This window comes from Macaca fascicularis, chromosome 13 (assembly GCF_037993035.2).
Source record: "Macaca fascicularis isolate 582-1 chromosome 13, T2T-MFA8v1.1".
NCBI lineage: Eukaryota > Metazoa > Chordata > Mammalia > Primates > Cercopithecidae > Macaca > Macaca fascicularis.
In genome coordinates this window covers 105581351-105605149 of record NC_088387.1, presented here as the reverse complement: position 1 = coordinate 105605149, position 23799 = coordinate 105581351, and the positions used below count along the sequence as shown (strand labels likewise).

General features: G+C 45.9%; 1 protein-coding gene across 17 annotated transcripts in view; it reads right to left on the bottom strand.

The window, feature by feature from the left end:
* CYRIA (CYFIP related Rac1 interactor A) overlaps positions 1–23799 on the bottom strand; it is a 115874-nt gene that overhangs the window by 71937 nt on the left and 20138 nt on the right. For 8 of the 17 annotated variants that reach the window (XM_065527390.2, XM_065527391.2, XM_015433972.4 and 5 more), the window contains exon 2: positions 1567–1722. The gene's annotated coding sequence lies outside the window, so the exon portion shown is untranslated. Of the gene's footprint in view, positions 1–1566; positions 1723–9192; positions 9356–15879; positions 15993–23799 lie in introns of all 17 variants that reach the window. The other 9 variants (XM_065527388.2, XM_074012301.1, XM_074012299.1 and 6 more) reach the window with 3 other exon arrangements.

The window sequence follows — 23799 nt, the reverse complement described above, 5'->3', positions numbered from 1 at the left end:
AGAGGCAATCTGGCTAAAGTCCAGGTGAGAAAAGGCTTCTATGGATGAAGAACTCTGAAATAAAAAAGGCTGTTAACAGTTTCTCTCCTTTTTAAATTGTTGAGACTTAACAGTATTTGTGGACAAGGCCTGTCCTAGATTTTAGGCACAAGGCTCAAATGAAATCCAGATATGGGATCAAAGCTATATTTAAGTAGCTCTTAAAAAGGGTGGGTAGGGAAAGGAGCTGGTATTTGCTGAGGTCTCCTATAAGCAAGAAACCATGCTCATGCATGATCTCACTTAATCCTCAACGCCAGCTTATAACATGGAGTGTACTATCCCTACCTTACAGGTGGGGAAACAGCAGCTTGGGGATTTAAAATGGTGATTTAAGCAAAATCACTGAGCCAACACATAGCACAGCTGAGATCTGAAGTCAGGTGTGTCTAAGTTGCAAAGCTTTTCTCCTTCCTCTGAATTATGCTATAGCTCAGAAACTACTCTAGAGAAAGAAACCACAAGAGGAAGAAAGGAAGCAGGCATGAGATAAACATGTTCCCCAAGAATAAGAGTCTGGCATAAGAAACAAGTCTGGGTTAAGACAATCCTGGGAATGCAAAACGAGCTTTAGATATCACCTGGTCTTACCTTCTGTCCTATGCTTAGCTTTATGAAATGCTTTTGCTTCTAGTTTTCAAGAAAAGTCAAGGTATCTAGCTGAAAAAGAAGAGTTTCAAGACAGAGGATAGCAGAAGATAACACCAAAAACTAGTGCAAGAGTGAAGATGTGTGGCCATCTTAGTGTGTTGGCTTTTTTTTTTTTTTTTTTTTTTTTGATGATTCCTAACCGCGAGTCCTTACGCTGGGCCTGCTTAAGGGAGATGTGTTAATATACCACAGTCCAGGCAGCTGAACCCTTGACCCAACTTTAGTCATCTGGGAGGGATGTCAGCCTACATCAGGTGCAGTTCCAGTGAAGACATTCTAGTATATATGGCCACATTCCTCGCACATAAGAAGGAAAGGATCCATAAGTGATTGGGAGGAGGGGAAAGAGAAGACCAATAAGCAGACAGAGCCATTGTATTGGCGGTCAGGGAAGTGGGTAATGAGAGTGGTTAGCTGCAGCCTGTCTGCTGCAAGTGCTCTTGGATGAAACTTCATGAACTGAATTTGTTTCTAAAGATGTTGTAGCAGGTGGGATCCAAGTCAGTTCTCTGACATGGGATCTAAATTCCATCTCAGATTGGCTACCAAAGGACCTTTCCTCCTACTGTCTAAATCTAGCTGGGCAGAAAGGAACACTAAATGGTTCTGCAAGGAAAAAGGAACCTAGATCTACAGCTCGAACCTGTTCTTCCCCTGCATGTAATTCTCAGCTACCTTCTTTCATTCCTTAACCCCCAAAGACTCAAGATAGCACAGATCCCATTCAGAATACAGCTATAGAACCCAGAGCCTTGAACGCCTTCCTTGATTCTTTCATGTCTTTCATAATATAAGCATGCATATGACATATTTCCTGCAGTACAATGACAGTTATCACTGTGCTACACGCTATAACCAAAGTCAATTGTTTCTTACCTGGAAATATCTCCTGTGATTCAGTTTCACCAATCCAGGCTGATGGGATGAATCAGCTTAGCTGCTGTCTGGCCAAAGGAAGTTGGGCTTCCCAAATCAGGACGGTGGCCTCCTAAAGTCCTGTAGCTTTTCTGTCCTTAGGATGGTGGTACCCTGCTAAAAAGGGAATGCAAGTCATGTTACTGTGAGAAGCAATTTCCTATTCTCTACTAGTCACAATATATTTTTTAAGGAGAGCAGAGAGTCACAAGATCATAGATTATCAGGCCTGAAGGACATCTAAGAGATAATCTTGTCTAATTCTTTCATTTTATAATTAGGAGGTTGAGGCTCAGAGAAGAAGCAGCCTCACTCGGGGACTCAGCAGTTTGGGAGTCAAATACACATTGGAACATATCTCTGACTCTCTGGCCTTTGACTTATTTTTTAAATGCAGCCACATGGTCAGGTTGACTTCTCCAACACGTGGTCATTGACCTTGAATGGGAAGTCATTTTATTTTTTGTTGAACAGTTTTGAAAAAGGGAGGTGGCACTTTTTCCAGATTGCTGTTTTTGTAGTTTCACCCCTGGGAGCTAAATTAGTAAAACAGCCCACCTCAGGCATGTGATTGGGATGGTTCTCCCTGTTTCTCACTAGAAAAATATTGTTATAAAATGCCATGACCCATGAACACAGTGACACAGTGGGGAGTGAGTGCTGCTCTTCAGTGAGAAGCATATGTGGCCCCAGGTCTCTCTCTCTCTCCCTCTCTCTCCATGTTTCAGAGAAACACAGCAACAGACACGGACTCTTTTTCCATGAGTATTATTTATTGCAGGGTTTTCTTCCTGGCTCCTGTGCATTTGAATGGCCACTCCTTTGTGCAGAAAACCAAACCACAGAAAACAGAGGGGAGCTCTCACGTATTAAGCAAATATCTGTCAGGCATACCATGAGAATTGTATAGATATACTTTCTTATTAATTTGTCCTTAAAAAATCCCGGTGAGATACCATTAATTCCATTTTTCCAAAGAGGTAGGAAACCAGTCTTTCAAGATGGTTTCTAGGATGATCTGCAGAGTCAAAAAGAGATACAATGCAGAACCAGAAATAAACCCATGCCTCCTAAATCTACTTTTTGCTATCTAAACTGAACTATAGTTTGTTTCTAGGGCAAAACACTAGAGTTGCCTGCTTTTTCCAGTGTTTCAGCTTAAATGTATGAGACAGTTCTTTGGAAGCTGAAATTGTTATAAGGGCATGAAAAATTACTCTTATTAGATTCTCTTTCTGATGGGGGTGGGGGATGGTGGTGGGGCTTGTTGGGGAAGGAGGGGGTCTACAATCCAAGACTTCCTGACAGGCTCCCAGGCCCCTAGAGGCTGGGCTGGTTCTGGCTCTCAGCAGCAGGGCCAGCAGCAAGAGGGCACCTCAGGAAGTCATAATTATCAATGCTCCCTGGCTCAAGGCTTTGTTCCTGTTCTCTGACAACAAGGGACATGCCAGGAGAGATGGGGTGGGGGTGGAGAAAGAGGAAGAAAAAACAGGAAGTGAAGTGGGGGAGGAGGGAAGGAAATGATAGAGAAAACATAGCAACTCTGAAATGTCCTTGGCTTGATGAGAAAGTGATTTCTGAGTGGACTTTAGTGGAACTGGGCCCTGCATTTTGGGAAACCGGATTGTGATGGTAATGGGGCGGGGCAAAGACGTTTATTTCCTCCAAACTCAGGGTTGGGGTCCACAAATTCCATTTCCCACCACTGGGCACAGCCTGGTACAGGGCTGTTTTCCACACACTCAGGTGTAGACACGGAAGGTGGTGAATTTCCAAAGAAGGAATCTGGGGTAAGGCCATGTTCCTCACCTCCTGACTGTGGCTGAGGGGACAGGCGTGTCACAAAAGGATCTGGAAAGTGATCAGGTATCAGGGAGAGCTATCCCATCCTCACTGCTTTTTTTTTTTCTTTTTTCTCAAATGTCCTCAAAATTGAACCCATTTTCAGAGTGCACGACTGGGACGGATTCACTCAGCTGGGTTCAGCACGAATGCTGCTATCTTCTACCACAAAACCAAGAGGGTCAGTCAGGCAGAACACTGGGTTTCCTACTGATCATGATTCTAAGGCACCTCCTGCTTGTTTTCCTATCCATTTTGTTCACTCCATTTACTTACTGAGGCTTACAGAAATTCCCCAACTCCAAATGCACATCATAAAGAATGACAGTCACCTGGTAACTTGAACAACCACACACCACATACAGAGATGACCCTAATAATAACTTAATAATCAAATACCACTTCTACTCATGCTAATACTATTCATAGACCCCTGATGGGCACCAGGGGGTAGAGAATGCAGAGCACCCTTATGGGTAAGCCATCACATACTGGTCCCCCCTACTCCAGCAGGTCCCCCATACTGGCTATGCATCTAAGAAGCTAACAAAAAATACAGACACAATCCAGAGTAGCGATCAGGAAACTTGTATGGTTAAAAATCTTCTCAGAGGGTTTTAGTGTCACCCACCTGGCTCCGATCCATGGACTAGCATTCAGTTAACATGGACCCCAACTCAGCTCTCACCCTCACCCCACCTTCTCCCAGCTTACAGATGCAACCACAAAGGCTTTCCAAGGGAAGGGGCTCACTCCAGGTCCCACAGCTAATGGCCTCCCAGGGATCTGCCCCACTCCTCCAAACCAAACATAGAACAAAAAGTCAGTATATGTTTGAGAGGACTCCACGCCTTCTGAAGCAATTGCTGATGGTTTACTGTGTGGGTCACCCCAGGGCCAAGTGTCCATTAGGGAGAACAGAGAGCAAGGAGGGGGGAAAGAAACGGAAAACTCTCATCTCTCGTCTCCACAGACTGCACAACCTCACATATCACCAGCAACACCAGCAGGCATTTGCTGCCATCCAAGCAGCCACGCTGGGCCCAGGCTACTTCCACAGTGCTATGCCCCGTGCCTGGCCTGGTGGGGATGCACACAACCCAACACGACCAGGAGTTTGCCCTTCTGTAGCACCTGGCAGCCAGGAAAACGCTTTCCCATATCTTTTCATCTTTGCTCATTTTGAGAGAGGTACAAAGCTGAGGGGTAATCACCCCAGTTTATAAATGGAGAAGCCGAAATCAGAGACAGGAGGTGCCTTATCCAGAGTCTCAAAACAGACCTAGGGCCTGAAATAGGCATCTCCTGTCTTCCAGTCTAGTGACCTTTCCCTGTGTCCTGTCCCTCCCCACCCCATTCAGGGGAGGGCTAGAGAACAGCATCAAATGGCTGCTGCCTTCCCCTTCTAAATGGTTCTGGAAATTGAAAAGCAAGGCAGAGCAACAGAAGGGAAGGCAATATCCACTATGAGAGGCCAAAAGGGCCCCAAAGACCACATCCTCACCCTCCGGGGTGGGCAGTCAAGAGACCCAAAGCCCACGGTGGGGCATGCTTGTGCCCACAGTTTACCAGCAGCAGAGCTTAGATTGAGTCCCTCAATGCTAGCAGCACAGACCAACACTGAAAAACCAGAAGGGGTAGGTGTTTAGATAATAAAAATAGCTAACACTGATCAAGTACTTACGGCGTATTGGGCTTTGTTTAGCACCGTACATATGGTGACTCCCTGAAACCTCATGGCAACCAAACTACGTAGGCATTATTATTATCCCCTTTTACAGATGAGGTAACTGAGGCACAGAATGATTGAGGCACAGAATGATTAAGTCACTTGTCCATGGGATTTAGCTTTTGAGTGAGAGAGTCAAGGTGTGAATGTAGGCAGTCTGGCTCAAATTCTGCAAAGCCAAATAGTGGAAAGAAAGAGAATAAAGCAAATACACTAGGAACAGACGACACCTTCCTTCAAAAGGAGAGAAGGAAGATAGGAGACTCTCCAGGCAGGAAAGACTGAGAGATGCTGTGCAGGCAGAATTAGGAATTTATTCCCTAGTCCCCTCTGGGTAGCAGCTGACCAATGTCAGCCAACACCAGTAAATGACATCCTAGTCTTCGTGTTTATACAGCAAGACTGTGGGAGGAGCGAGTGGCTGGGCCAGGGAGGGGACAAAGGGAGGGCCTGAGATGGGAGAGTCACCAGGATGGGTGGAGGGGATGATGCTTTGGGAATCCAATTCCTATGTCCCACAGGGATGGAGCAGCTGGGCAGGCTGGCAGGCAATTCCCTTTGCGCATCCCCAGCACCAGCAGGGCACACATGCCCAGGACACCAGGCTTCGGGGATGCCACTGGGTTTCAGCCTCATGAAGCCTGGGAAGCCAGGAAAGACAGGGGTCATCTGTCACCATTTCCCCCATGAAGAGACTAAAGCCAAAAACAGTCACAGCCCTAGAACAATAACAACAACAATAACAACAGTCACCATTTGTTGGCAGGTTATGATTTGTCAGTAAATATGCTAGATGCTGTATATAGATTATGTAAAAACAATAACAACTCTGAGAGGTCCATATGATTATTCTTAATTTAAGAAAAGCTAAGTAATTCTGCAAAGGTCAAAGCTAGCAGGCTATGAGAAAGGATCTGAACCACCATTTATTGGACTGTGAGGCCCCTGATCTCACCTCAAAGCCATGTGTGCTGTGAAATGGTTAAGTGACTTGCCCACAACCGTGCAGCCATGCTAACCCACAGCCAGCTTCTGGGCTGTCAGAGCACATGGGCACAGGCTTTTACGTCCACATACTCCCTACACTACACATCCACACTAAGTGCTGCTAACCACTTTTATATACACAGACAAACAACTGGGGTGACTTAATGGTTTATCATCCAAACCAGGATACCTCTGAGAGTGAAAGGGGGCCCTTTTAATAATATTGCTGGGACAACAGGCAGACACCAGGACTGTCCTAGGCATGTAAGAACAAGCGGTCACCTGAATACAATCCACACTCCCACAGGCTGGTTACTTTTATATCCAGTTGTGTTGGTAGAGAACTCTCCTGGACAATGCCTTGCTTCCCAATCCACACAAATACTTCTTTGCAATAATTCACTCTCCCTGTGTTCACCTGCCTGTCTTCGGAATTCATGGAACTCGTTGGCCTTATAGAGAAACAGACTGATGCCACTTGGTTATAAAGCAGACATGCTATGGTTTCAGAAGGGAGGGTGTCACTAACTGAAACAGTGTATTTTAAGAGACTGGTGGGTTCCTTGTGCCCTGGCAGCCCGGAACCCGAATACCCAGCTGTTCTGATAAGCAGCCAGTCAAGTCCCTTAAGCGCGAGGGCTCTGTGGCTTTCCCATTGAGGACTGCCTGAGGCAAGCAGACGGGAAACCAGCACAGGAGTACAGCTGCCACCAGTACTGGGCTTGCTGGAGAAACTGCAGTCTACTGGGAGGACACAGACCTGGGGTCCTCGGGGGATAGGCACATCTCTCAGACAAGGCCTGGCCTTTTTCTGCTGCCGATCATGCCTGGAGGTGAGCAGCTCTAGCCTGGTGAGAGATCTTCCCCTTTCCCCCTGACTGGGCCTCGTGGGGAAGGAGTTGGCATTTAAAGCTCGTTTTTGTTTTGCTCTTTCCCTAAGAATCTGCCTTCTTAGGAATCTCTGACCAAGAGGAAGGAAGAATCTGCTGTTCTTTTGAAGCCAGAAAATCAGTCTTAACAAACTCTCCCATCAATACAGGTAAAGTGCAGTGCTAATGAGAAAGCAGAGGGAATTTGTCTGTTCTCTGAAGAGACCGTTTCTGGCATATGTTTAATCGTGGAGCATCACAGGGCCTCGAGGCCATGGATTTTCAGAGGCCCCAGAGAAGCCTGCCAGCTCCCAGCAGCCCTAGAAACTGGCAGGGCTCTTGGAGGCACTGATGGGCAGGGCTCTGGGCCCTCATCCTGCGATAACAGGAATAGAGATACTTTTTACCTGTTTTGTGTAGGGGCTTCTACAAGTGATGAATTTTTTTGGTAAACAGATCCTTTTGCCAAATTAGGCCATGTGCACAGGTTGTGGGAGTTAGGGAATGCACTTACCTTCTTATGGGTTACCGTTCACCACACAACAGCTGTGATTATGACTATATGTTATAATGTTATTCTGGGGGACACTTGAGACCTAGAGAAGGAAAGCATCTGTCTGATGCCACCCAGCATACAGCCTTCCCACGGTGGGAAGCCCAGCATGGAAGGAGCCCAGAGACCAGATAGTGACTAACTGGTAGTTAGTTACTATCTGTGGCTCAGGCAGTCCTAGACAGTCAGAGGCCAACAAGCCAGTGATGATGGTGATGGGGCAGGAGATATCAACCTTATTCACTGAGCACTGACTGTGTGCCAGGCATGGTCTAGACATCACCTGGATGTTCCATCCAGCCCTCGCCCCACTCTTGCTGGAAAAGGCAGTGCTCCTATTATCCACATCTTACAGATAAGGAGCTGGACAGTCACTCAGAGAGGCTGGGTGACGAACTCTGGGTTAACGGCAAGTAGATAACGAAGCGTGCATTTGGACTCACATCTGAGGGACCCCCTCCTGGGCCCTGACCACTGTACTCTACAGCAAAGGAGAGGACCCAGGCCACCCTCAGAGGTGGCGTATATGAGTCATAGGGTGGGGAAGGCAGTTGCAAGTGGCAAATGGTATCAGAACCAGAACAAGAGCCCAGATCTCTACTCCTGGGCTCACATTAGTTCCATTTCCCATGGCTGTGGTTTAATATCTCTCTGTGGTCTTTGTAACACCTGAATAGCCATTAAGGTGAGTGTACCCATGTTCAGGGCAGGAGAACACCTGCCAAACTGGCTGCAGCATTCAGGAAACTCCACCAAGCTTTTCGATGAGTTCACATCGCACTGCCTGAACACAACCGCTGGGGTGGGTTCCTTCTCCTTGAGACTGCATTTCAGAATGTCAGTTACACCAGGTCTCCTCTGAGTGAGGAAGTGGGAGACACATTAGAAACCCAAGGAGACCAGCTTCCTCTTCTCTGACAGCCCCAAGCAACAACACAATTGGATGCCAGATAAAGGGGCATTTTTACCTCCCCTCTTCCCATCCAGGGCTCCAACTATAGGACCATCACCATTCGGGAGGGGTAAGGGGCACACCTTAAGCAGGTTGGAGATGTCAGCAGCTGACAGCCTGCCTTGTCTCCATCAGGAAGGCAGCAATAAGACAAAAACCAGCAGTCTGGGCTGTGGAGTCTGAGCCTGACCACCCCCAGGGGATGCAAGCCAGGAGGATGCCTTGACTTAGTCTTGACCTGGGTCTACCCCTAACTTGGCCTTGGCTGGGCTGTGTGACCTTTAGTCAGTCACTATGGTCAGATCCTCAGATACAACACCCGTTAAATGCAGATCATATGGCGATATATACCAGCAAGCCTCTTTGGACTACTTTGAAAACCAAATGAGCTATTACATTTTTGTTCATGTTTTATCTCCACCATTGGGTGGAAAGTTACTTAATAGGAGAGGTCATGTCTCATTCATCTTTGCAAACGATTGTAACTAGCCCAGAGCCCTGCACAAATGAGGAGTTGATGGTTGAATTTGTAAAATTCAGCTTCTCTGAGGGCAGTGAACAGCCCAGCGTAGCTGGGGATGAAGGAAAGTGGTGGCAGAGATACAGTGAGTAGAAAAAGAGGCTGTTGTCAGGCTGTGGAGGACTTTACACATACCGATGCTTCTAAATTTCATCTGTAGCTGGATGGTAAGCTGGTATCCCAAAAGCTTTAGTAAGCATTAGTGGAGGATGGTGCTGTGGAAAGAGCCTGGGGTCTCAAGCCCAGAAATCATGAACCTCAGCCTCTGGTGTTTGGAGCTGAGCCTTAGTTGCCTTATCTGCAAAATGAGAATAACAGGTTTATTCCAGGGTCATGAGGGGTGCCTAGCATTTAAAGTGACCAGTGCGGTATTTGGCATCTATTTGAATTTCGGCAAATACTACTGCCCTAAATGAGTCAAGCTGACCTTGACTATCAGATGTAAGGGCATGTTACAGAGGTTCTAGGCCAGCGCTGCCTTGGAGTGAGAAACTAAGCAATGGTACCATGGCCATACTGCAGTGAGGACAATCTAGAGTCTAGAGTCAGTCTGACTAGAGTCATGTGCTGTCCAAGTTTCCAGCAATCCTGGTATGCTCCGGCATATCCTGTGAACACCTACAGCCCTCATGCACCCAAAGGCCACATGGTGTCACATGGCAAACACCCCCTGAGTCCCATAGACCACCTCAAAGCTACCCGGTGCCCCAGCCTACAGCACTATCTACAAGGGACATTGTCAGGTGGCTTCTGTTGGGTGTTCTGTAGAGACCACTTATGCCCTAAGGCCGGCTAGGAGGCACAGCACTCTGGGCTGAGAAGCAGGAGATCTGGGTTCCAGTTCTACATGGCAAGTGACTTGCCCTGTGCACAGTGGCTGAACAGTCTTGGGACTCTCAATGTGTGGAAGTGCCCTTCAGTGCAGTGTTTCTGTAGGAGCTTAACCTGAGACATACACTGCCATTCGAGAAAGTCATGTTCTTATCAGGCAAACCTCTGCTAAAACTACCCTGACAATGAAGCCCCTTCTGTAGAATGCTCCCGTTCAAACCCAACAGGAATATGCTAAAGTTCAGAGGGTTCCTGGTTTCTAGTTTCCGCCTGACCAATTCCTGTCTGTGCCACCTCCTGTGAGTCATTACACACCGATGAGCCTCAATCTCCTCATGTGAGCCTCAGAGGCAACAATATATCGCTCATACTATTTTCTAGCAAACTGTTTCTTAACACTTCACAGAAAATACAAATCTCATTTTATTTGGATACTCTGAGGTCGGTCATCCTTCATTTTTGTGGGCAGAGCCAGACACACTTTCACAAAGCAGGCACGGGGGAAAATGAAAAACTTCCATCATTCTTGGGAAGCGGGAGAGAGTCAGAATCCATAGGATGAGGAATGATTGAGAATGTACCCATGACAGCTGGGAGCCGGCTTATCTACGACGCTGGCAAGGGTCGCCCCTGGCCTCAGCAGACAAACACTGGCAATTGCGCTCCAGACAATAGCACAGCTGCTCTTGTTCCTGGGCTCCCTGCTGTGAGGCAAAGCAGGGGTCATATGATCAGTATTCAGCATTGCATTCGTCCCCAAGATGCAAAGGGATTCTGCCTTCCCCAACAGCACAGGGCTACAGGAGGGGGGTGCACACCCCCCATCCCAATTGGGGGAGCAGTGGATAGAAGAATGGATAAGGATAAGATCCCCACAGAAATTGACTACAGGAAAATGCAGTTTCCATGTGAGAACCACCACCTCTAACAAAATCCATATTCCTTAGCTGAGGGTACAAGTTCTTCCATAAACGACTGCATACTAATTAGAGCCATCCTTTATGTAAACTCCCAGCTTAAGCCCAAATGTGATTTACTGCAGCTTTGTACTCTCTTGCCCTGCCCTGCAGCCTAGACTTTCACCCCCTACCCTGTCTACCATCCTTCAAGGCCAGCAGCAGAGTCTCATTTCCTCCATGAAGTGTTCTCTGATACCCACCTAAGACCACAATCCATACTGACCTCTCCCTGTTCTGAACTCTCATAGAACTTTCTGTCTGTGCCACTCAGCATTTAGTGCCTATGAGTTGTCTCATGACTTTTATTTATTTATTTATTCATTTTTGAGACAGGGTCTCATTCTGTCACCGAGGCTGGAATTCAGGGGCATGATCTTGGCTCACTGCAACCTCCACCTTGAATAGTTGGGATTACAGATGGAGGTCACCATCCCTGACTTTTTTCTTTTTTTTTTGGTATTTTTTTTGTAGAGAGGGGGTTTCACCATGTTGCCAAGGGCTGGTCTCGAACTATCTGCTAGCCTCAGCCTCCTACGGTGCTGAGATTACAGGCGTGGGTCACCGCACCCAGCTACCTCATCACTTTCTGACAGGACTGTTACACCAATCCCCTAACTGGTTTGATCCTGCTTGGGCTGTGGCCCCGTCCTCTGCAGAAACAACTTTTCAAAACACACATTTGATGATGTGTCATCCCTGCTTAAAACCCTTCAAGTATTTCCTACCACCTTCATGATAAAGTCCAAATGCCCTACCATGCTCCTACCCTTCTCTTGGGAGTATCCACATTCCAGTCACACCAAAGTGTTTCCCAAGGTTATGTAATGAGGTGATATCAAAGGCAGGAAGAGAACCTGGATCACCTGATAACTAGCTGAGGGTTCTTCCCTCAGTCCCTGGTGCTTCCCAGGCTAACACTGGACCACAGACAGGATGACTAGGAGCACATGACACTGAGTCATGGTCAAGGTGAGAAAGTCAAGACCTACTAAGTCTTTAGGCTTGATGAGCTTACACTGTTGATAGCCAGCCGATCCACCAAGCAACCAAGTGGGCAGTAGGCGTCTGAGACTCAGGCAGAGGTTCATCTGCTCTTTCACCAACAGTGGGAAGGGGATCACTATTTCTCCTTTTGTAGGTGTGGAAAATGAGACTCCCAGTGGTCATAGCTGCTATCAGGACTAAAACACCAGCCACATCCCTTCTCTTATATTCCAGAATGGTAAAATCCAACATCCCCCCACTGTCACCACTTTGATGCCTCCCAAGCATCTTACAGTAGACACATCTGATGGTGAGTAACAGCACCTAGTCCCTGCCCAAGAGACCATTCTGTCCAAGACCCCCTTCTGGGGAACTTCATTTCTGCTCTAAGGCCAGAGCTATCCCATGACTTTTCCAACTTCTTCAATGGAAAGACTGTGAAAAGAAACTTTCATTTAACAGAAGCGAGGGAAAACTCCACTCTAACTGCTTTATGTTTATCCAGAGAAGTTATCAAAAACTCTTACCAGGCGACTGCTTTCCCCCTAGGACATCACAGTGATAAGCGCATGTGTCTGGGGGTGGCAGAACAAGGTCCAGAGGAGAGCAAGACTAACATGTGATGAGCAGCACACATGGACCCAGGGGCATTCTGAGCCAGCTGGCACCAGCTCACCAGAGTCAACTGTACAGATCCCTTCCCAACCTCACAATCAGTGAGGCCATGGAAGTAGCTTGAAACCAGCCATGGTGGAAGTATTTACACCATGGAAATTGTCCCATGCTCCCAGCAAGTTTGTTTGGCTTTTGTTTATCCCAGAGAATTTGTTATTAAACATTTAGGAGCACACCACTGAATGGATCCATAAGATGGACACTGGGTTGGGAAGACAAGATTTAAATTGTAGCTAAAGCTCTACCGCTAACTCACTGTTTGACTTGGGCAAGTTTCTTCCTGGTGCCTAAGTTTCCTTAACTGTAAAGGACATAAACAGCACTTTGGTAAATGTAAAACAGGGAGGAGACATTTGGCAATGCCTGCAGACATTTTTGGTTGTCACAACTGAGGTAGATGTGGTGCTACTGGACAGAGATGCTGCTAAGCATCCAACCACACACAGGAACACCCCTCCTCCTCCCTTAACAGAGACCTACTTTGCCCCAGACTCTCTTACTAGTGCCAAGGTTGAGAGATCCTGACGGGGAGATAGTCTCACAGTAGCCCATTGAAATACCTTGAACCCATCAGCATGCAGAAGGAAAATAAAATGAACTGGAATCAGCTTGCAGGAACCCTGGGAGGGCAGTGGTGCAAAACATTGCCACGAATGCTACAGGTTTACAATGCAAGGATGAGGTAGATCTCTTGCCCTAACATGGTACCGGGCACACCATAGGTGCTCGGTAATCATCTGCAGAAAAAGCAAATGTGTCTAGTTGAAATAACAATGTAGCCTCTCTTTAGCAAGCCTGTACTCCAGCGCGTGTGCATCCCCTACAGTGGCACCAGGCAGAAGAATCTGACAAGTGTCTATTCACCTCCTCTCACCTCCTCTGGGAGGGTAGTGAAAAGACATGGTGTGAAGTTCCGGCCCTGGAGACTCAAGTCAGACAAATAATCACTAGCCTGGCATCCAGAGCAGCGACGGTCAGAAGAGCAATTTTATTTAAGTCATTTTCTAATAGGAGTTGAAGCATCTTGAAAAGTGAGGTTTTCAAAGGCTCCTCCGGGGAAGCAATTGTCAAAAACACACAGCAGGCAACCTTGCTTTCGACACATTCAAAGCCACTTTTTAAAGACAATCCTTTTATTCTCTGTACCGCTTGGGATTGAGAACGCATTTAGCACAAACCACCAGAAGCGGAAACAGAGTTGGGTAAGAAACACGACCGACGTTGTGGCAAGCACAGGGAACTGCAACAGAATCTGATCAGGCTGGCACCACTCAGACACACACAAGGAAAGAGGCAACGCCAGGCAGCATATCTACTGTCCCCTAGCCTCTGGGGCCTGGAGTCAGCGAAAGTCAGGGGTGAGTCGTAACCACAAGCTGTTCCTGGAAGTCCCTTGCAAGACTCTGGATTCTGAGTTCTCACACTGAGAGAGGTAGCTGATTTCTAAACAAGCGATGACAGAACAGAGGACCTCCCTCTGTGTCTCCCTGAAGATGTGAATCTGACCGTAAACTATCTGACTCACAAAGCCCTTTAATTAAAAGCCCAAGGGCCTAGAGCTAATTCGAGATGTGGCAAGACCCAGTAGTTTCTCAAGCACCAGAACTGTGAGCAGATTAATGGGGATAATTTCACCCTTCCTGGTCTATAAATGACAACTCACTCAACTATAAATTAGATGCACTGAATGCCAGAGCTGGAAGCCACCTGGGCAACTCTCTGCCCAGCCCCTTGCTTTGCGGATGAGGAGCCCATGGTCCAGGATAGGAGGCTGACTGCCCCAGACCTGGTCCCCAGCTTCTTACTGACTTTCAGCAAAATGCAGCTTTCTTGGTGTCCAGTGCTGAGTCACCTATCTATTCGGAGAAAATGTTTTTGTTGAGGTCTCTATACTCCCTCTGCAAGGCTTACTCAGAACTCAGGACAAGCTGGTTACAATCCATCTGGGACCTAGGGTCACAGGTTGGAAGTAGGACAACTTCAGGGAAAGAAATTACCCCTGCCTGGGTAATATAGTAAGATCCTATCTCTCCCCTAACCCCTCGCCAAAAAAAAAAAAAAAAAAAAAAAAAGAAAGAAATACAAAACATTAGCTGGGCATGGTGGCATGTGCCTGTAGTCCCAGTTACGAGGAAGGCTGAGGTGGTAGAATCACCTGAGCCTGGGAAGGTGAGGCTGTGGTGAGCCATGATCATGCCTCTGTACTCCAGCCTGGGTGACAGAGCAAGACCCCATTTCAAACAACAAAAAATAGAAAAGAAATTTCCAAAACCCCCACATACCAGGAGCTGGCTCCTTCCATCACTCCTCTGTCATTCATTCCTCACATCCACATCCCAGGACAGTGGGTCTTCTGATGCCCAGGCTAAGTGAGATAAAGAAATCTGCTTGGCCAAACAACTAATGGATTTCTTTGATGCAATGCTCATCAAACTCTTTTCTTTTTACCTTAAAAGTTGTAACATCTAAAGCAGCAACAAGATGACTTCTAGGAACTGAGTGTTTGTATCCCCCTAAATTCATATGTTGGAGCCTAAATTCCCAATGTAATGGTATTTGGAGGTGAGGGAAGATTCTTTGGGAAGAATCAGGTCATGAGGATGGAGCTTTGTGAATGAGATTAGTGGCCTTCTCCAAAGAGACACAACAGCGATGATGTTTTTCTCTCTTCACCATATGAGGATGCAATGAGGAAACAGCCATCTGCAAGCCAGGAAGCCAGCCCTCACCAGACACTGGATCTGCCCACACCTTGATCTTGGACTTCACAGCCTCCAGAACTTGGACTTTACAGCCTCCAGAACTGTGAGAAATGTATTTCTGTTATTTAAGTACTCTAGTCTGTGTAATCTGTTACAGTATCCTGAACTGACTAAGCCAATGACTTCTTCAGTAATGACAAACTAATTTTACCACATATTATTAATAAACCTCTAATATATTGGATTGCAAACTTGAATTTTTTCCTGCTAATAATGGCTAATACTTATGCATATGATTTATGTACTTTTCATTATACAAAATAATCTCTCATTAACAAAATAGCTTCAAGTAGCATCTACCATTCTCATTTCACTGATGCAGAGACAAAGGTCCAGAGCGCTCAGGTGAAATTTCTGAGATCACACAGCCAGTCAATGGCAGAAGGGTGTCTGATCCTGAATCCTGTGTCCTTCACCAGGGACTGTGTCCACTTAGGGACCAATCAGATGCCACAGACCCTGGAAATCAGTATCTTTCATTAATATGTCTGCTGAGCGTGGTGCTGAGGGCCTGGGTAATAGAGGGTGATGGGTGGGGTGGCAGTAGTGATCTCATCTTGGGGTTTGGAAGGAGTCACACACCTGAATGGCACACAGTTCCCGAAGCCTACCTGTTAGTAAAGGCTTTGAGGTGCATTCAGACAGAGGGGCAGTAAGAAGGAGAAGGAATCTCACTGGAACCCTCCCTGCAGGCTGTCACGGGCTTCCTGGATTTCTTCCACCCCTGGGGATGAAGATTCAGAGAACAAGGTATGGTACTTCCATCTTGTTTGCTAACAGCCCATAAGCTTCCAGGAAATATAAACACAGGAAATGATGATTAAGTACAGTGTGGCAGTTGCACGGGCTGGTGTGGAAGTATCCGTGGTGGGCACCAGACTCCACCTGTGTGACGGGATCTGGCCGGGAAAAGCTTCCTGGAGGGGCTGGGGCCTAATCAGAGTGCGAATTCCATACACCACTAAGGGAGGCAGTGAGGATGTGAAGTGGGAATAGGGTGTTCAGGCAGAGAGCATGGGCCTTGAAAATGAACAAGTGACAAAGCTCCTCATGGGAGGAACTCTGTGTGAAGGGGTGTGACTAGAGCATAAGAAATTGATGGGATGGAGTGGGAGGGAGGCTTGCATCGTGTGTGAGGCAGGGGCTGGGAGGACCAGAGGGCCCAGCAAATCCTTGTAAAGGATTTTGAATGTCGGGGTTTACCTTTTATTATTTCGCGGAGATAGGGTGCTATTGTCAGGTTTGTATTTTATACCGTGTGAGTGTGTGGTGTTGTGTGTGTAGATCTAGATCTAGATCTACATAATATCACTCCTCTGGCAGTAGCGCCCTTGGTCAAGTGACTTCACCCCTCCTTCAATTATTTTCTCTCTCAAATGGGAAAAACATGATGGGCCCTCCATATCTCAAAAGTGTTGTAAGAATAAAGTGAGGTAACTAATAAATAATTATTAAAGATTAAGAAATCAACAAACTTATATAAATAATTATACCTGGATTCTCTCAAGGCCACATACAGTAAAGCTCAGAACTTTAAAATATCCACTTGAAAAGAATAAATTGGGAGGGAGAGTGTGAAGCACGGAGCAAAGAAGGCCACTTCCTGCAGCTGTCGCTGTCACTGTCTGGAAGGCCCTGCCCACCAATGCACTCTGGCAATCGCTCGTCCTCTGCTCCCGTGTTCTGGGCTAACTTTCTGATCCATCCAATAGTGGTAAGGAAGCAAAGTACCAAGACCCTCAAACCCACCTTTCTTATTTAGCCAATGAATGTATGTTTCCAATTTTAGAGAAAAGAATGACTTTCACAAAGCTCTTCCTGAATCTTACAGAACAATAAATAGATAGGCAAAGCATATCTGATATTCAAATGAAATGGCAAGGTCTTTGTCTTACACGATGGGCACAGAAATGCCCAGTTGATTCCAGTTTCGCTCTTTCAATCTGTCCTCACCCTGGACGTATCTGACTCCAGCTAAAAGAAGGCAAGACCAGTGGAAGCAGCCTAAGTACCTGCAGTGTGGGGCAGTCTGTGGAGGATAAAAGCCTCTTTCAGGAAGGAATAGTTTCCAACCACTGCACAATTACCTTTATTAGCATAACGTCTCATTGTGCATTTTGCAAAACACTTTCCCATTCCATCTCAGGAAGACTGCAGCGACAGAAATTGTTGCCACTGGGGGGAAGAGCATGTCTGTAAAATTTAAACCATTGGGCATTTGTTCAAGACTCCTGGGAAATGATGTCCCTTGATATATAATTCATAATAGCCTTAAAGCTTGCCCTACTTCTGACACATAGATGATATATTTTGGAGAAGTCAAAGAGGGAGGAGGAAGAAAAATTACTTTCAAATGGCTCTGCTGTTCTTTGCCTTTTGAGTAAAGCCTGACAATATTTTGGACCACTCTTTTCTACCATAAGGGCTCCCCTTTAAGAGCTTTTTATTTTATTTTTTCTCTTTTAAATTGAAGAGGCAGCATATCATCCAGTTTCAGTTTTATCTTCTGTAACACCGGATAAAAGATGAGGCTGAATCCATCTGTTAGCACATACAGGCTGCAAACTGTGTGAACGCAGGCACACCCGAGCGCGTGCGCCTGCATGCACACACACACATATCCTTGCAAAAAGGGGGAAAAATCCACACTTTTAAAAAATTTATCATCAGCAATCCTACCAATGCCGACCAGATAGCAGCACTTTTATCCTTTTATGGGCAGATTCAGGAGGAAGCCAGCCTCGCCCCCACAGAGGCTCTTCCCCCTGCACTGCCATAGGAATTGGGATGCTGGGACTGGCAGCTGGCCAGCCCTTCCCCCACAGTGCTAGGGTTCTAGCCTCCTGAAATCAGTGATGATACCACTGGGGGCCATAGCCTGCCAGCCCCAGCTGGGGGCTGGGAGAACCACAGGGCATTGAGAGGCCTTCCATTCTCTGGCACAATTGGCCAAACGACTAGGCTGTTTTTCTAGGGAAAATGGGCAAGTAGCCTGCCTAGTTTTATGGAGGCACAGTGGAGAGCCCCATCTGGTTGCTTGACCTTTCCTATGGTGCTGCTGGTCGCGTGGCACTGTGTATCGCCCTCTCTAGGCCTCCAGAGCTGCTTTTGCTCAACAATGACTGGCAATGCTGCATGCAATGGATCAGATCAGGTGCAACAGAAGATCAGAGATTGGAGGCCAGAGATGACCGGGATGCGCCAGCTCTCCACCTTTTTAGGTGGACACGGTGCAGGTAGAGAGTCCTGAAAAATGCACAGGGTTCTTTTGTTTCCTAAACACAGCAACTGTGTTAATCACAGAGTTCCAAAAATAAGCAGCTTCATTTCATTAACGAGGTGAAGCTTGAGCACACATGGGCTTGGAAGAGGATGGGGTGGGGGTGGGGATGACAAGCACGAGGGACAGCCGAGGCCACTGACCTCAAAAGGCTGATGAGTTTCTCAGGGAGGGCCCAGGGCCCCAGATCCAGACCATGTGTCCATCCCTCTGGAGTGCTGAGCCCGTGAACTCTGCTCCTGCAGTGCCTCACATCCGCCCCCTCCTCTGCCCCCACTTCTGCTGCCCTAATTTAGGCCCTTATTATCTTTCTCCTGGACAGTTCTGCACATACAGCCAGATGACTCTTCCCAAAGCAGCACAGCTATTATTGCATCACTCTATGGCTCAAAAACCTTTAATGATTCCTCCATTGACTAAGAAATAAAGCCCAGCCTCTATTTTCTAAGGCCCTCTTCATCGGGTCCCTGGCCCAAATCCTAGCCTCATTCTCCACTCCTCCTTCTCCTCCCTATACCATGCCTTCAGTCCAGGGTCCCCTTTCCAGCCTTCCCACCTGCTTGCCCTTACTCCTATATGCCCCTTTTTCTAAAATATTCTTTTCTCCTCCATTTCTTTAATTCTAAATCCTATCCAGCATTCAAGGCCAAATTTAAAGGCCACTTCAGCCATGGACTCAACCTTGACTCCCAGAGAAAATTTCTTTGTCCTCTGAACTCTCATAATTTTACTATCCTTCAATCTCTTTCTTCTGCTGTAACAGATTCTAGACACCTTGCTTTTCTCCTTAGGCTGTAAGACATCTGAGGGTAGAAAAATACCACGTTCAACTCTGCATACTCATTCCATCTAGCACAGTTGCTGATACATGGGAGGTGCTCATCAATGTTGCATAAGCACACAAGTGAGCGTGACTGCAGGATGGCAGACAGAAAAATGTTTTGCAGGAGATGCAGCTACATAAGCAGATCATGCCATGATGGCATGCAAAGGAGGCGGGCTGGGTGGGCTGGGGGTGAGAGCAGAGGACACAATGATCTCCAAGATGCTGAAGCCCATGGTCAACTCTGTCTTCGTCGTTATTAAATCCATTAGTAATAATCAATATAATTGAGTTATCATCCCTTTTAGAAAGTCTTTATTTACTTGACCACTAGGAGGTCGAGGTCTCTTAATTTTCCTCCTAGTCAATGTCTGCTCCTTCTCAGTCTTTTTGGTTGCTTCTGTCTCTTTTTCTAAATTCTTGACATTGGCACTTCCCAGGACTTCGCCCTTCAGCCTCTCTACTCTATCAGGACTCACTCCTTTAGTGATCTTGCCTTAGTTTCACACCTTTAAATATCATCTCTATTTTGACAAATACCATATTTATATTTCCAGCTTTGACCTCTCCCTTGCCAGCAATAACCAGCAGTCTACTCAGAAGCTATACTCCGATGCCTAACTCAAACTCAGCGTGGCCCAAAACAGAACTCCTACTCTTTCCTCCCAATCCTGCTCTACCCACGTTATTTCTCATGCCAGCTAATGACAATTCCATCCTTCCAGTTGCTAGGACAAAAATACTGAGTCATCTGAGCCTCCTCTTTATTTCACACCCCAAATTCAATCTTTCAGAAAATTCTTTTGTCTTTACCTTGAAAATATATCCGGCATCCCTGCATACCTTCCATACTAGTCCATCAAGAACATGCTGCCACCAGGGTCCCCTGATTCCATCCCTGACACCCTGTGGTTTACTTGCCATAGAGCAGCCAGAGTGATGCCACTACAATGTGAGTCCCACCGGGACCCTCTGCTAGTACATGCTCTCCAGGAGCACCCTTCATCAGACTCAGGGTGGAAGGCCTCGCCTCCCCAGGACCTTGCTGACCTCGTCCACAGCTACTCTTCTTCCTTTGTTCTAGCAGGTCCACCACATTGACCTCCTAGCTTGTCCTCAAATTTATCAGCCCCAATGCCCTTTCTCTTTGCCTAGAACACATTTCTCCCAGATATATGTGCGCTCACTCCTTCACCTTTTAATAGTTTTTGTTCAAATGTCATTTTCTCAATGAGAACCATCCTGACTTCCCTTTTCAACTACAATGGCCTTCCCTGCAGTAGCCATAATCTCCTTGGTTCGGCTCCATTTTTCCCACTGACTTTTTGACCTATTAATATACTAGAAGGCAATAAATATTCCTTTATTACCTTACCTTAAAGTTATTATTATTATTTATAATAGTATACTATATATAAAATATAATTGTTACTTAAATAAGATAAATACATTACTTTAGTACTTTTTTCTTAATGTTATTATTACCATAATAAAATACTATTATTATTACTTTAACATTATTAAAGTTATTATTTATTACTTACTTTTTTTCCTTAACTGGTATGTCACATCCTTACTGCCTAGAGCTATGCCTGGCATGAAGTAGGCATTCAATAAATATCTGTCAAATGCCGGAATGAATCACTTTAGTCGTTCATCCTTGAACTGTAGCTTAAACAATGAATGGCATTGAGCCACAGAGAAAGGCAGCTGAAAGGCTCCTGCAGGCTGGCGGAGCTTGAGGAGCCAGGGCCTGGAGATACAGTCTTCTTCAATACTTCAAGATGGGACAGTGTTGCACAAGCCTGCCTAAATTAAAGGACACCACTAGAGAAGCACTGCTGAGCCCAAACCCGCCATGGACAGTTTCGAGAGACTTCGATATGCAGCAATGCTTTAAAAAAAAACTTTTAAGACATATAGTCACGATGTAAATGAAACACACTAAAGTTAGTCAATAATTGTGTACACGTTCCCTCTACAATTTTGCTTGCATTACACATATATTCACACCTTTAAAAATGATTACAAAGACCGTATCCCCAGTTCTATCTGTATTCGCCCACAATTAGACACCCTGCAGGCTTCCAGGGCCAGGCTCACATCAGTGTTGCCCTCTGTTATGTTCCGAGGGCCCACCCAGACATACTGTTTTAAAGCCTTTGTTCAATGAATGAAGAGATGAATGAATGCCTTCTGAGCATCCCCTGCTAGGAGAAGTTCCATGATGCAAGAATATATTCTGAGAAACAGCACTCCACTAGACTTCATCTATGGGCAGAAAATGCATTAACCATCATTAGCCCCAGTGCCAAGCACAGTGCCTGCAGACATTCCTGAAGTATCTGATGACTGAAGATCAAGCTCATCTACCTGCAGGCCTGGGCATAATAAAGGCGACTCCTCAACTCTCTGTGCCAGCATCTCAGGGCTCTTTACCCTGCTGCCAAACCAGAGGTTTGACTTCAAGTCAGTCTGGAACTAGGTACCTCCCCTCTTTGAGCATCAATTTCCTTATATAATAAAACGAAGCTGATATGCACCTTATATAGCTGCTGTGGAGTTTAAACGAGCTCCTATGATGATACAGCTAGTGCAGTATTTGATATGTAATAGACATTTTAAAATGCAGAGCTAGAATTGAATGCCTGGTTTGACCCCAGGTAGAGAGCCGATGTGAGTGAAGTCACACATCCCATTTAGTTGATGTGTCTGTCCCGCCACACAGGGAGGTTAGGACTGAAACTCTTAAGATCAGTCCCTTTGGTGGATGGACTGAGTCATGAAAACTTCAGTGTTTAGTCATACTGGAAGACTGCCCTTGTTATGTTCCAGTCTCAGGTGACCATTTCTCCTCTGGACAGTCCTTGCCATGTCCACCCATGAGCTGGAACCTATCACACTGCTCCACTGGCATCTGTCACACTGTTGTTGGGGCTTAACTACTGTTGTCTGTCAAAGCTTCCTCTAAGCTTGTTTTTTTTCCCAGATGTTTGCAAAGACACTTGTCATTACCAAATTCAGAAGCATGATTGGGGCTTCCGGGCTCTGATTAAGTCAGAAATTAACTGGCTCTAGAAGTAACTTCCTTGGAGGCCACACTTAGATAACCACATGGAAGACGATTCCAGCATCACTGCATATGCCTTCTTCTACCTTTGCTGGAGTCTTTAACGTGCAAGGGGGTCAATTGTTGCTATGGGAAATCAGAAGAAAATAGAGCAGAAAAATAAAGACAGTCCTGACCCACCAACCCCCCACACACAGAGCCACAACCACTCAGTCTTGTAGCAGACAGCAGCTGATTGAATTTACCTCTTAAAGACAAGACTTATTAAGGAAACCGATTATCATCAAAATGAAAAAGTATAAACTTCAGCTTTGATGTTTGTAGAAATCAGGAAAGAAAGCCTTGGGAAAGTGATAGCATTCTTCCATCTGAAAGTCATATTTCAATTGAACTTGCAGATGTTTCAGGGACAATCCGTAGGCGAGCAGAACTGATCCATGAGAATCGACGTTCTTTTCATTTTTTATAGTATAAAGGTATTTTCACAACGATTTCCAAAAGCCACAAATGACATATGTTCAGCATTTGTTAGCCTTCAAATGAATTAACTCACCTATTCTTGGCTTGCATATTTATTCCACATACATTTGCTAAGGTAAGCAGGCAACTATCCTGGGCTAAAACAAGGGTATGGCATTTGGAACCAGAGGTTTGGCTTCAACTTAGTCTGGAACTAGGTACCTCCCCTCTTTAAACATCAGTTTCCTTATATAATAAAAACGAAGCTGATATGTACCTTATATAGCTGCTGTGGAGTTTAAATGAGCTCCTGCAATGACACAGCTAGTGCAGTATCTGATATGTAATAGACACTTTAAAATGCGGAGTTAGAATTGAATGCCTGTGAAGTAAACACCACTGTCTTACACGAGCCACACGTATCCTACCTTCAAGGTGGTCACGTCATTGGAAAAGAAGACGGGATATTTCTACCTATGACTCTAATATAAGGTGGAAAGTGGTAAAAGCTCTATGATGTCACAAAGAAAATGCTTTGGAAGGTGAGACAAACCAGAGATCATTGAGAGCTAGGTATCAGCAAATACTTTCTGGAAGAAAAGACATTTGAAGTAGGAGGATGCTATAGTTTATTTTAAAGGCTAATGGTGGATGATTATTCATTTATACTTTAATACATAGAAAAGTACGATCTGATATGCCTGGTAATTTGTAGGGTGTAAGAAAAGAAAGAGAACACGACAAAGACCCTGTCCCCAGATGATTTATTATCTAATTGGGAAAAGATCATATGTGCTTATACACGCACGCACTCACACACCCACACAAGTCAGCTGTCCCTGACAGTCTGTGACAAATGCCCAATGAATAATTCAGAAATGAGGAGGCAGAAAAGGATC